The sequence below is a fragment of the Cryptomeria japonica genome, chromosome 6 (genome assembly GCF_030272615.1).
Source record: "Cryptomeria japonica chromosome 6, Sugi_1.0, whole genome shotgun sequence".
NCBI classification, from domain to species: Eukaryota; Viridiplantae; Streptophyta; class Pinopsida; order Cupressales; family Cupressaceae; genus Cryptomeria; species Cryptomeria japonica.
In genome coordinates, this window is record NC_081410.1 from 107372439 (window position 1) to 107387019 (window position 14581).

Here is a 14581-nt window from a genome sequence, read left to right on the forward strand (position 1 = left end):
CAACCCAACAATAAGAATAATAACTCTAGTTGAAGTCTCAACCCAAAGTTTGGACATTCACTTTGTGAAGTTACTATTTCTATAGCTGGTGTTCATTTGATTGTCAACCCAGGGACGTAATACTTGAAATGGGTTTGCACTATATATGCACTAAGTTCCTACAATAGCTACCCTACATTACTGCAGCAACTAACATCTATGCGGGAAAGGTAAGCAATAATTGAAACTATTGAAAGGCTACAGGAAAGATTTTGCATTAACACAAATTCATTCAAGAAATGTTGGCTAAGTTCAATGCTGCCAAATAGGAATTACTCTGTTTTGATTTGGCTGCAGGAACAATCAATTCAAGAACGTCTATTGCAGCTAAAGAAGAAAACTAATTTTAACAATGGCACAGGAAGACTCACCAAGTGGGCCCCCTTCGATGAGTGCTTCCACGCTTCCAAAACAATTCTAAGTGCTCAAAATAACATATCTTTACTCATGGTTCATCAAAAGTCATTACATGATTCAAAATCAAAGAAACTCAAAACACTTGTAACTTTATTTCTAGAAATCCTCTACTTTATTTCTTCTCTTTTATTTCTAACCTATGAAAAGAGATAAAGATATTTATTTAAAAGAAAAAACTACTTCCTATAACACAGATCACATCAATGAGAAGAGGCAGATAATTATTCAAGAAAGGAAACAACCGGAGTTAAGTCATTGATAATGTGGATCTAAACTGAACCACAGTCATAACATATAGTGGCAGTATTTACAACACTAATGCCCACTTGAGTAAGACATTAGTAAGTATTACGCGCCTACTTTTCCTTTTCCATTCCTTACGCTCATCAACATTTCCGTTGATTCAATCTTTTAGTCACCTCCTTGAATATCTTTTTCTGTAATTGGTGTGACAGGAGAGCCTTCTCAGCAGCATCATTTTATTCCTACAATTCAAAAGAAAGAACATACACATCTATTTTAATTAATCAAAACATCTATTAATTTCACACATGATATTGCCTAAGACAAACCGCATGGCAACAGGAATGAATAACATGGCTGCATGAATGAATAACATGGCTGTAGGAATAAACTGGCAAAGACAAAACATGTTTTAATAGGTTTAGGCTAACATCTAAAATACATATAGTCAACTTTTGATACATCATTACTATCATGTAAATCAAAATATGAGAAAAACTTAAGAGTTATGGGGATAAAAATATGCTAATGTCTCAACTCATCATCGATCTAGTTTAAGATTCGACATATTTGTTCTAAGGATGCTTGCTCGATTTTGAAAATGTTTTCCCTGACGATCTCGTTCGGATTTTGATTGGTGAGTTTGGCAAAAGGCCCAAAAGGGTATTTAGGACTAGTGATAAAATTTTACAAAAATGTCTGGTTTACTCTTTGTTTTTTTGTGTTTTTACCATGCTCTAAAACAAAGACTAAATGTGCTATCTGATGATCTAGATGCGCTACAGGAAATTCCCGATGCACTAAGCTACCTATGATACGCATTAATTCAAAGTTCTGAAAACCGTTTATGATTGGGAAGATTATGCACTGATATGTCTTGATTAAATGTTGTTGTTTGGACTCAAAGCGTTAAGTTAAGCCTCTTATGTGCTATGATGATGCTCAAAAGCGCTAATATGATTTCACAAAGCGCCACTAAAATGTTAACCAGTTTGATAACTATTTTGCGCACTATTTTGACTGATGGAAGCGCTAAGTTCTGGTTTGCATTCACTATAAAATGGTCGAAATGCACTAGGATGTTGCTCCTATGCACTAGACTATCCTAATTGCTTTGTTTGTTGGTTGTTTTTAGAAATTTTTAACACTTGTTTGTTTTGATGGATGATTTTCTGAAAGTAACTCGAAAACACGACATGAAATAAATAACCAATTTTTCCTATGCTAAACAGATAGTGTATGTTCTGTGAGGATGTGTTCAAATCCCCAATGTTTTCACAGGTTTAGATACAAGTAAGATAAATCAGATAGACTATTTATTCAAGGGTCATCAATAATACCATAGCCCACTAGTCTCAATACTCCATCAGTTCAAATAGTCGTGTCACCCCCTAGGGGGCGCCCGTTTTTTGCCTTTTACCATAAATTAACTCAAAGCGAATTGCTTCAGAGTTGAGTAGTTATCTTGGGAGATATATGGTGAGTAATCTTGGGGGCAGATTATTCCCCACCCTTGCACTATGATATTGAAGATGTTTGGATACTGACTCGACTCAAAGTCTCTATTTCTAAAGTTTTTAATCAGGCTTTCTATTTGGTCTTCAGTGATAAACTCCCTCGGGAGGCTTCCCAACCTTTAGAACAAAGACTACGTATCATAAAGATGTTGGGGGAAGGCTAATCACTGAGAAAAACCGTTGAAGGGACTTTCGTCAACCTCCACTTTTGATTATAGTGGGTTGGAACACTTGGCCATAAAGTTGTTTCCCACTTAGGTTGTTCCCCTCTCACCGACCATTTAAATGGCGCTCTAAGAGAAACTTGGGAGGGAAGGCCTGCTAAAGGATGTAAATGCTTGAAATGAAGAAAGCATAAGAGTGGCTTGGTTTTTTTATCACCCCATTAAGGGGAGAGTATATACCTTCCACTTTCAAGACAAGGCAAACAATGGTTCTTTTTAGCCTTCAAGACAATGATTTTCTAACTTCTAGTTGGAGATTTTTCTCCAAAAATTATGGTGTTCTTTTTAACCTTTCATAGCAAAGTGTGTATTTCCAAAAACCTTTGAATAAACCTAGTCAAAAAAGTAAATCGTGATTTGGTCAACAAAATTTAAAGTCGATAGGGGAAAAAATTCCCTCTTTGCTTTGTATAAAATGAAGATGAGGTTCTTTTACCTTTGCAAAAATAAAATTGATCCTTTTAGACACCAAAGGAAGGTGGAATTTGTTTTAACCGTGCTAAAAGTAAATTATTTTTGTTCTTTTTAGAGCCCCAAAATGAAGTGTTTTTCCGTTTCTAACTTGCAAGAAAGCAAAAGTGAATTTTGTTGTTCTTTTTACCTTACAATAAAGAAAAGATGAATTTTCGTTTTAAACACCAAAAAGAAGTTTGAGGTTCATTTTAAGCATCCAAAATGAAAATATGAGGTTTATTTTAAACTTTTGCCAAAAGGAGAGTGAATTCTTTTTAACTAACTTCTTTTGAAAGAAAGTAAAAAAAGATAAAACTTCTAAACTAACTCCTTCCCCTACACAAAAAGATTAAAACCTGCATAAAATCCGTGAGCAATCAAATGTTAGTGTGGGCTTACACAAGCCTAAAATGATTTTCCTCAGTTACAATTTTTTCTTCTCTGCTACCTCTATGCACTACACTATTGCACCAATGCACTACATGAATGCATAGACACACCACAGAATAATCCCTATGCACTAAGCTGATAACTGTATGCACTAGACTAGTTTCTTAATGCGCTATGATTTTACAGTTGACAGTCACGGTGTTATGTGCTAACCTAAGTTCTCAATATGCTAATGTTAGGGTCTAATGTGCTAAACAGTGAGCGAGATGCGCTATAAAATTGTTTCTAAGTGCTAAAAGAAGACTCCAATGCGCTAACTTAGCTTTTTCACGTACCTGCAATATCACTCCTGTATTAAAAATGATATTTTTTATGAGGTTATGCCCCACGGTGGGTGCCAAAAATGTGTGCGGGAAAAGTGGTGCAAAGAAACGAAAAATTCGGTTTCAAAAAGGTCCACACACCAATGGGACTCTTGGTGCAAGTTATAGAGCTATATTGAATAGCTCAACTCCCCAAGGGACATTCCATTGTTTTCTATCTCACAGGATCCCTCAAGTCATTAACTTTGCTCTCAGATCACTGAGCAAAGTGACTCCAGAAATGACAACTCCAAGAATGAGGGATGCTTGATCAACTTAATATGAATGCATTCCTAGTTATGCATGATATTAAATCTAATATGATTTAAACTAGCATGGATATGATGATAAGATAAAAGATTAGTAAAACCTATCCTAACATGATATACTAGTCCAATATGAGTGTGCTATGATAATGGAAATGCTTCTTATAATGCTTATTAATATGATTTCTATTCAAAGAGAGGCTAAATGCTTGATTTAAAAATGATTATGGATTGGATGCATGAAACTTGTATACTTAGTAAAATGTCTATAAGTTTTATACTAAAGACTTGGATATCTAAATGAGAGAATGAGAGCTCTATTTATAAGAAAAATAGGGCAATGGATGGTCAAGATTGGATAATGCTAACAAGGGCCAGGATTGAAAGTTATCAATCCATGTTTACGATTCTCACCAATGAAATGGTGACAATTGTCAACAGCAAAATGCTTGAGAAGAGATGTAAGAAGCATTAAATGCTTGAGAAGACATGATGGTCACCTTAGGAGTAAAGGTAAAGGTTAGGTTAGGGTTATCCATTGGATAAAGCTTTTATCCAAAGGATAAACTCTTGTGCAAGGGTTAAAGGAATAACCATGGTCAAAGCAATGAATGCTTGATGAGACCTTTGGGTTAGATGAAGGTTGAGTTAGAGAGAAAGTCTCTAATCATGCAAGAAGCTTGATTTAACCATTAATGGTTAGGAAGACTTTAAAGGTTAACTTGTTGAAGACATAAAGCCTGTAATGGTTTTCAAAGGCTTTGAGGGTTTGAGAAGTGACTTCCATTTGCTTAGGAATGTGACAATATTTAGGAGATGGACTAGGCTAATTTAGAAGTGATTAGAAGAATCTAGAAGGGGGTTTAGATAGTCAAGTGGGAGATGTAGGATTTTGCAAGTGGATGGAGGGGAATTTTAATTAAAATAAATTACTTCATTTCAACAAAAATAGATGCAACTTGCATAAATACAAGTGGGGGATTTAAATAAATAAATTAGACTTATTTACTTGCAAGGATCAATTTAATTAAATGTAAATTTAATTAAAAGGGGAGAAAGGGGAATTAATTAAATAAAGTGATTTATTAAATTAAAGGCTATGAAAGGCTTAGGTGAACTTAATTAAATAAATTAAGTAATTAATTAAATTAAATATATGAATGTGAATAATTTAATTAAATAGAGGAATGAGGTTAAAATGGATATTAAATATTCACTTAGGAAAGTGGTCATTTTTATACGTCTACAGTTTTCATCACTGCAAGAAGATCATAAAAGATTCACCATTCTTTTGTTTAACATTGCATAAATATAGCATTGTTATCTCATTTTTTACATTGTAGGAGTATTGTGAAATAAACCTATTCACGAGTTCTTCAAAAGATTTGATTCCAAATGGTAATTTGGAGAACCATTCCAAGGATTGTCCATTTAAACTCCTAGGGAAAAGATGCATCGGGTAGGTTTTGTCATGTGCAAATTCCATACTCATAGTACAAAACTCCCTAATGTGATCTTGAGGATCAAATTTCCCATCGTATTTGTCATATTTAGGGATCTCTCAATATTGTGGAAATGGTATCATTTTCAAACTTTTATCAAAAGGATAAGGCAGATATCTTCCAATGAATACTTCTTGGATCTTGTTCCATTCTACATATCTTGTATTTGTTGTTGTAGATTTTTCATTTGCTGGTGAGATTTAACAATGGATTATCCATACGGTTTCTCCTAATCTCTTCGTAAGTTCTTCTATCACTACACTCTCTTCTTGTGTCATCATGTTATTTTCTTGTTTCTTCACAACTTTCTTTGTTTATATCTTTGTTATTTGGATCATCTATGTTTTGAGTATTACTTGTTTCCGCATCTTGTTTCAAGCCTTCTATGTTAAAGTCTTGCGGCAATTTAGCTCCTGATTTTGCCAACATCAAAAGATATTTTTCTTTTTGCTTTGCTAATAATTTTTCCATTAGTCTATCAAATTTGAAATCTTGCTCAAGGTCTCTAATGGTGTTATTGACCACTTCTTCATCAACAACCATACACCCAAAAGTGTGGAACGTTGAATTATCTTCTTCTTCTATTTGTTTTTGTTGTTTTCTGAGTTGTTCGTATTGAGATCTAGTCCAAACTGGCATGTGATTGTTTCAATTTTTTTAAAGTTTTCTAAAGATAACTCAATAGGTGATTATTGGTTTAAGAAGGTATGCTTTGTTGATTTTACTACTATTGTTTGTCCGTTGTGATAAAGCATATCTTTGTTGAAAAGCACATCCTTGCAAAATTTCTCCGTTAAATTCCGTCCCGCAACAACGTAAATAGTGACGAAAAAGGTGTAGGAATGTTCTATGTTTTAATACAATCTTGTGATTGATATACAAGAATCTTATCCTTTTCTGGGTAGCTTTATAATTGGGTTTACTTTTGTTAAGGCGATACTTAAAAGCCACATAAGCATATGATAGTTTATAAGTTTGCTTGATTCTAATATGAGCGCAATTCTGATATTGATATAACCTATGTTCAAAATAGGAACGATATATCCAAGGTAATGAACACAAGGCGGATTGATCAAGTTTTGTGATAGAGGATTTGATATATCCTGATGAGAAACTGACAATGATGTTGATTTTTGCACTTAAGATGTTTGAATCAATAGCTTGTTGAATGTTTTATGCTTATGGAAACTGATGCTCTGCAAAAAGTGTTAGAAAATCTGTTCAATGACAACACACACACAAGAGCAAAACGTTAGTGTTAGCAACAAAAGATTATCCTAAATAGGCATATCAAAAGAGATATCAAAAGCATGAGAGAATATTTAACTAGGAAAGTAAATATGATGAAACATCTCCAAATGCCTCCTAACATGCTCTTAGCTCTTTCTCCTTTGTTCCTCTCCTCTCCAAGTTCCAAACTAGTGTAGCTCTCAACAACTTTTTACACTATGGATGTTTATCGAGGTTTGAGATTAAAGTATTTACTCTAAATGTGAATAAAAAACTAATGCTAGATGCTATGATGCTATGATGTTAAAATGATTTATTTTAAACCAAAATGACAAGATATTAGTGATTTATGCTAAATGCTCTCTAAAATTTTCTATAACGTAGATGCATACAAGTTTTCAAGATCTGGATTATGAAGAAATGGGCTCTATTTATAGGAAAAATGGATGGTTGAGATTGAGTAATCTCAACAAGGGTCAGGATTGAATGATATTCAATCCATGTGATGGCTTTCAACACAATCCTAGGATGACAAGTGTCAATGTGAGATAGGTTGAGAGGAGAGGGAATAAGCATTAAATGTTTGACTGACCTGAGAGTTAACTTGGGAATTAAGGTCAAGGTTGGGTTGAATGAATAAATTCTTTATTCAAAGAATAAAGCTTTTATCCAATAGATAAACTCTTGTGCAAAGGCAAAAGGGATAACCATGGTCAAAGTAATAAATGTTTGAGGAGACACATGAGTGCAAGTTGAAATAACCATAAATGGTTATGTAAGAGCCATAAATGGTCATGTAAGAGCCATTAGTGGTTTTGGAAGACTTTGGACATTAAATTGTTGAACACACAAAGCATTTAATGCTTTTCAAAAATTTTGAAGTCTTTGAGAAGTGACTTCAAGTTGCTTAGGATTGTGACAATAATTAGGGGATGGCTTAGGCTAATTAGGAAGGGGTTAGAAGAATCTAGAAGGGGTTTAGGCTTGCAAATGGATTTGGTGGGTGAGGGAAAATAGGATTTTATTTAAAATAAAAATTCATTTATTTCAATAAATGTGTGCAAGTTGCATTTGTAGAAAAATGCAAGTGGGGGAGATTTATGATTTAAATAAATATTTTATTTAATTTATTTAAAAGAGGAAAAGGGGTTTAAATGAAATAAATATGATTTATTCATTTAATTGATTTTGTGAATTTGGTATAATGAATTAATTAAAATAAATTGAATAATTTATTTAATTAATAAGAGAATGTTTGAAAATGAATTAATTAAATATTAATTTAATTAAGTGATGGCTAGTGGATTTTTAATCAAATAAATAGGGAATATTCATTTAATTAAATTGGACAGATTTATGTGACTACATTTGCCCCTCTTTGAGACGATGCGGTTTATCACGTCGTTTTAAAGAAAGAAAAATAGGTGTGAAGAAATGCTCCATAAAATATTAATTTAATGGGTGGTATGCCCCCTCAAGAGATGGGCTAATAAATTTTGAAAAATAGGGCGATCTCTCGAAAAAGAATGAAAATTGGTAGAGTGATAAAAGAGAAGAATTTAGCAATACTGGTGAAAAATAGAAGAAATCAGAGATAAAATGAAGAAATGGGAGGCTCAGGAAGTTCACGGGGACCATGGTGGTGAGTGGAGGAAAGTTAGGGGTACGGCAAAGGGTTTATACGAGGAGAAAGGGGTGGAAATAGGCTCATTTGTAACCGCGACCATAGTGAAATTATAGCTCTAATAATGACATTTTGGAGGAGCAAGCAGTAGTCAAAATATCAGTACCAGTAGCAGAGCACCGATTTGAGCGAGTCTGATGATTCCAGTGGCCAGATGACTACGGACCAATAGTATGCAAATTTGAAATTTTGAATTTTATGCATTTTTGATGTGTTTTTTGCTGAGTCGAAGTTGAGTCGAGACAATAGCGTTGAAACTGCATTTTGGCGCTTTTGTCTAATGAATTAGCGCTATTGTGTTGCAATGGTGCTATTGTGTAGTCTTTTGAGTGCTCTTGCTAGTTGTAGTGCTTTTGAATAGTTGTTTTGGTGCGTTCACTTGTTGAGCGCTTTTGTATGATTGATTGAGTGCTTTTGCTATGGAGTAGCGCTTTAGCATAGTCAGTATAGTGCTATTGTTGTTTGAGCGCTATTGCCTAGTTGGTTGAGCGCTTCTGATGTGAAGCAACGCTATTGCCTAGTTGGTTGAGTGCTTTGATGTGAAGCAGCGCTATTGCATAGATGTTGTAGCGTTGTTGTAGTTTAAGCACTGTGGGATAGATGATTGAGCGCTTTTGTTAGTAGATTAGCACTTTTGGATGGAATGAGCGATTTTGTGTGTGAAATAGCGCGTTTGTGTAGAAAAATAGATGCCCTAGTGTTTTTATCAGATAATCTCCGGATGTCAATGATGAATGGATGGAGATGTGGAGTGAGAGTTGTTTTGAACCATAGTAGCCCTGATGAGACTTAGGTCATTAGAATAAATGTCTGTTGAAGTCTAGGTGTGCCATGATTACTTACCTATTGAGACCCGAAGATACTTGATCAAAGTATCTGTTGATAGTCTAGGTTTAAACTTTAGAAAGTTTGAAACAAAACAACTGATGATGATGGTTGATGCACTTGTGCAGGAGGATCTGCACGTCTTACAGTTGCGCGAGAGGCATCCTGCCACATAGGGGCTGCATGATTGGCTAATAGAGGCCGAGATTGATTGTATTGCAGCAACTGAGCCATATGACATTATGCATATGTCCGTGATTCAGATGAATCATGATTTGATGATAGCCTTGGTAGAGCGCTGACACAGTGAGACATGCACGTTTCACTTGGCGCAGGGGGAGATGATGGTGACACTAGAGGATGTATGACGCATCCTGCATATTCTGATTCAAGGGGAGCTAGTCACCTATGACAGAGCGTGGGGTACCTTGGCAGTACAAAGATTTTTCGATGAGGATGTCTATATTGATGATGGCTCCATAGCCTAGGAGGATATTGCTGCTTTGTACGAGCCATTACTAGCAGTGTTGTCAGGGATTGTTGGGGGGCTACTGTGTCTTGATAGATGATCACATGGTCTGGTCATTGGTTGGGGGCAAGTTATTGAGCAGATGATGACAGAGGGGACCCGATTTACCTGGGGACCATGCATGTTAGCACACCTGTATCAGGAGCTGCATGAGCTAGTGTACCGCAGGAGGGGCTCCTTGATAGTGGGAGTGACATTGTTGCATATATGGGCATGGGAGCACTTACTAGTTACTCGACCAGTGAGTCTTAGATTCTGGGCAATTAAACAGCCCTATGTATTTATGTACAATAGTATGATGAGTCAGCCCCACCCAGGGAAGTTAGAGTGGTGGCGGCGAGCGCTAGATGACATGGATGCAGTTATTTGGAGACCATATATAGAGTACGAGCCCTGGGAGGATGATGCGGAGGCATTGCCATATGTATTTATGACCCGATTCCTCAGTGGGAGGACATGCTACCATGTAGAGAGATAGGTGCCAGGCAAAGTTATGAGATAGTTTGGACGGCAGCAAGGAGTGCCTAGGGGATCAGGGGAGTATGCTAGCGTGGTACGAGAGAGATATGCATGGGGGCCAATACTACCCTATGATCAGGCATTGGCGGAGTTCTGGATGTTACAGGCAAGGCCATGGGATATACAGCCGAGAGTGGTAGATGCAGGGGTATCGAAGGAGTATACGCAGTATATGGCGGCTCATCCGATTCCTCGGATATCAGATCCAGTAGAGCCGATTCTCAATTTTGAGGAGGAGAGGGGACAGAGACGGAGGATGAGAGGAGGTCGAGGACCGATAGGAGGTGGATGAGGGAGAGGGGATGGTGCAAGTTGAGGATGAGGAGGAGGGGATGGGGGAGGTGGGGGGGATGGTAGAGGTGGTGGAGGTGGCAGAGGAGGAGGTGGTGGTGGAGGTGGCAAAGGAGGAGGGGATGGTGGAGGTGGCGCAGGAGGTGGCTTAGGTGGTCGAGTCCAATAAAGAGGGAGAGGCGGTTTGCCATTGCGGATATCACAGGGACCGTTGATGTCGGGAGAAGTTAGATTAGGTGGCCGAGGTATGGAGAGGGAGATACTAATGGATAGAGGGGAGGGAGCCACTAGAGAGGGAGCTATAGATGATGCACCTATGGATACAGGGGAGGGAGCCACTGGAGATCTTCGAGATCATATGCTAGTATATTTGCAGACTCGACTTACAGCAGTTGAGACACGGGTAGAGGATCTGGAGGTGGAGGTTGCAGCTAGAGATGTGTAGCTATTTGCACGGGAGTCAGAGTTGACTATAGTTTTGCAGGAGAGAGATCAGGCCATTGATAGGTTGATCTAGTTGCAGGAGAGAGTGAGGGTTTTGGAGGGAGTACAGGGATAGGGGCTGTCTATGAAGGCATTGGCGACAGAGGTACGGAGAGCAGGTGGAGAGGTTGATTACTAGCGGGGTCTATATGAGCAGGTGGTGTCAGCTAGTCAGCAAGCATTGAGCTTTTCACATATGTGGCAGGCCAGATCAGAACGATCTCAGAGGATGTAGAGTAGTGGGGGTGTGATGGGTCCACTATGGAGAGAGAGGTCAAGTGGTGTAGGAGCTAGTGGGGGTTTGATGGGTCCTCCATGGAGAGATAGATTGGATGGTGCAGGGACTAGTGGGGAAGTAGGTGGAGAGAGTGGTGCAGCATCTGGTCAGAGTGGCATCTGAGAGAGCATTTTGCATGCATGTATTGATATTGTTATTTTGGACTATATCTTGGATGGCTCTTGGTAGCCGATTTTTTGGACTTCATTGTACTCTGATACATGAGATGATATATATGAGGAGATCCCATATTTTGATGATATGCATTTTGATATGTATGGAGTTTATGCTTTGATGGTGATTTCATGATTTATGCTTAGATGGATATTTGTTTTATGCTATATGTAGGCGTTTATGAGATGATTCCTATATGCATGTTTTATGATGATTTATTCTTTGCATGATGTCTATATGCATTTTGTATGATGTTGGATGCTAACATGTGGATGTAGGTTAATATATGTGTGCTTTTGATGGTTTTTGGGATAGAATGCTAGATGTATGCAATGCCATGAGGTTTATGTATGTATAATAAAATGATGATGTATGATGGTATAGATAGTAGTTTGTACTTTATATTAGCACAATGATGGGATAATGATATGCAATGATGTTAATGTAATGCTTTTGAATGAATGATTTATTTATGTATATGCCTCTAGAGGGTTTAAAAATAAATGTAACATGGATAAACAAATGTAAAGTACAAATGTTTAAATGATGATTTCTAAATGAATGCATATGCTATAATGTATGAACCAATGTTTGAGACAAATGATTTTATGATTCTAAATGCCCAAATATGATGAAGTAAAATGCTAATGTGATGATAATGCAACTCATGGTTAAATGAATAACTGCACCTTAATGCAATTAAAAAAGGGATAATGAATGCAATCTAATGAATCCTAAGTGAGATAAAATGAGTATGAATGAATTCACTTTAACTAATGAATAGATAAATGAATGTATGCATTGATGGAAACCTAAACAAATGTATGATACATAAGTGTGGAAATGATGATAAATGATTATCACTAACAGATGTTTTAAATGAATGTATGAGTAATGGTTAATACAATTAAGGACAAATTTATCATATGAATGAATCTACATGTCATGATTATGCAATGATGAAATGATATATAATAAGACGAATGTTAATAAATGATAATGAACTATATGTAATTTTATGCATCTAAATGATTTGAAATGCACTTGATGCAAATGAATGGCTAAAGAATAATGCAAATGTGACTAAAATGTAATGGAATGATGGTGTGATGATGATAAATGAATGCAAGGTTGTTTAGACATTGCATGATGCACTTGATGATGTATCAGAGTACTCTATCGTGATTGTATCCAAGACTAGCTCAAATTTTTCACATACCTGCTCACATTTTTAACTTTGTTCACACTTGCATGCAAACTTACGTATATGAATGAGTAAATGGATGGGCGATATGCAACAAAATGCAATATATAAATAGATGAGATGAAATAACGATCCATAGTGCTCTATTTTCATCATTGAGCTTTAAAATGTTGTAAGAAAACACAAGCAACTTGACATAATGATTCAAGATGACCAGAGTATTCCTTACATGGATTTTGATATAGCAAGTTAATACAAACAACTTGATATAATGGGTCAAGTTAACCAAAGTATTTTGCTTGTGGAATAGACAAGGATCATCTCCTTTCATGCATGACTTGGATCGTCCTCCTTGATCTTTGGCTGATCATATCCTGAGACAAGTTCATACCATAATAAGAGATAAAAACCTTCATCTAGTTTGGATGAGGTAGGAGGAGCCAAAGAAGGAGCATTGTACCTGTAAGCAAATAACATATACATAAAGAAATAAAGAATATGGATCCTTGGTAATGGTTTATGCTAATATGGTCGAGGTATACATTGTAGTCAGCAAGACGTAGTGATCTATTACTGTATTTTTGCCTATGATCACATAGCTTAGTGAACTTCCCACGTAGACACCATTAGGACATGCCCTAGTACTTCATCGGAATAATGCGCAGAAGATACACAAACAAATGCTATAGGAACCTAATATGAATAAATAGCCCACAAATCAACCAAGTATTTGATAGCTTCAAACATAATTTTCTTGTCAAAGAAAATGTCATCTTGTCTTTGTTTTGGTAAGGAAGGATGCATCCTTGTTGAAGACAATTTGTGTGTTTTGATGTTGATTGTTTGGTTGATCAGATAAGTGGTGATCGTTGGAGTTTTTCACAATGTTTTGTTTGGTATCTACTGAGATGAGTATGTACAAGGTGTTGCCATGTTTTTGTTTTGAATGTTTTTTTGATTTTTTGTGAGACAAATTTCAAATGTTTTTGGATTTTGTTTATTGTTTTCCAATGTTTTTGGGTTTTGTGAGATAGTTTTGAATGAAGAACTCAATGAATCACAAAAATAATGTATAACCCACTTCCATCAAACTAGATTAAGGGCATTGCCTCCAGTTTAGACATGACTATGAAAAAGCGGGATGCCAGATGCATGAAGTACTTTCTTTATTACAGATCAATAACAAGCCATGGTTTGGGCGGATGGATATGTGTATCTAATGAATGTGATCGTAACAAGATTGAAAGACAATGGAGCCATAGTTTTTACGAGTGGCGCCTGTTTGTTAGGTTTTCACCATCACACTTACCCAAGGTGTCACCGGAGTGGTTGTTTACCGTTTGGATGCATGATTTTTCTTTACTATTTTGATGTTTTTATATGTTTCTTCAAGACCTTTATCTGGATGTTTTTTGTATTTTTGCCGGTATATATGGTAGCCTAATGCTCTGTGCAGCTTATGTATAAAACCTTTTGAGGTGCATGTTGTTGATCGGATCTGCTAGTGGTTCTCCTTCTGAAGTAGCCAACTAATATGCCTCAGACCCAAATACAGCAGTAATAACATATGGACCCAGCTAATTTGATTCAAAGTTTCCTTGATGTTCTCGGTTGGGTAGGTTACGAGGATTCTCTCGAAGAACAAGATCACCTACCTCAAATGTACAAGGTCTAACCTGATGATTATAGCTTCTGCTCATGCGTTGCTGATAGGCTTTGAGGTGGTTGTATGCAACTTGTCATTTCTCATCAAGTAGCTCTAAGTCTTGGAGATGTGATACCCTATAGGCTTCATCATCTATTAGATTATGCAAGGAAACCCATAGTGATGGTATCTCAACCTCAATAGGTAAGATGGCTTCTGCACCATAGACTAGTGAGTAGGGAGTTGCACCTCTAGGGGTTCAAATACTAGTTCGATATGCCCATAGTGTTGGATTCAATTGAATATG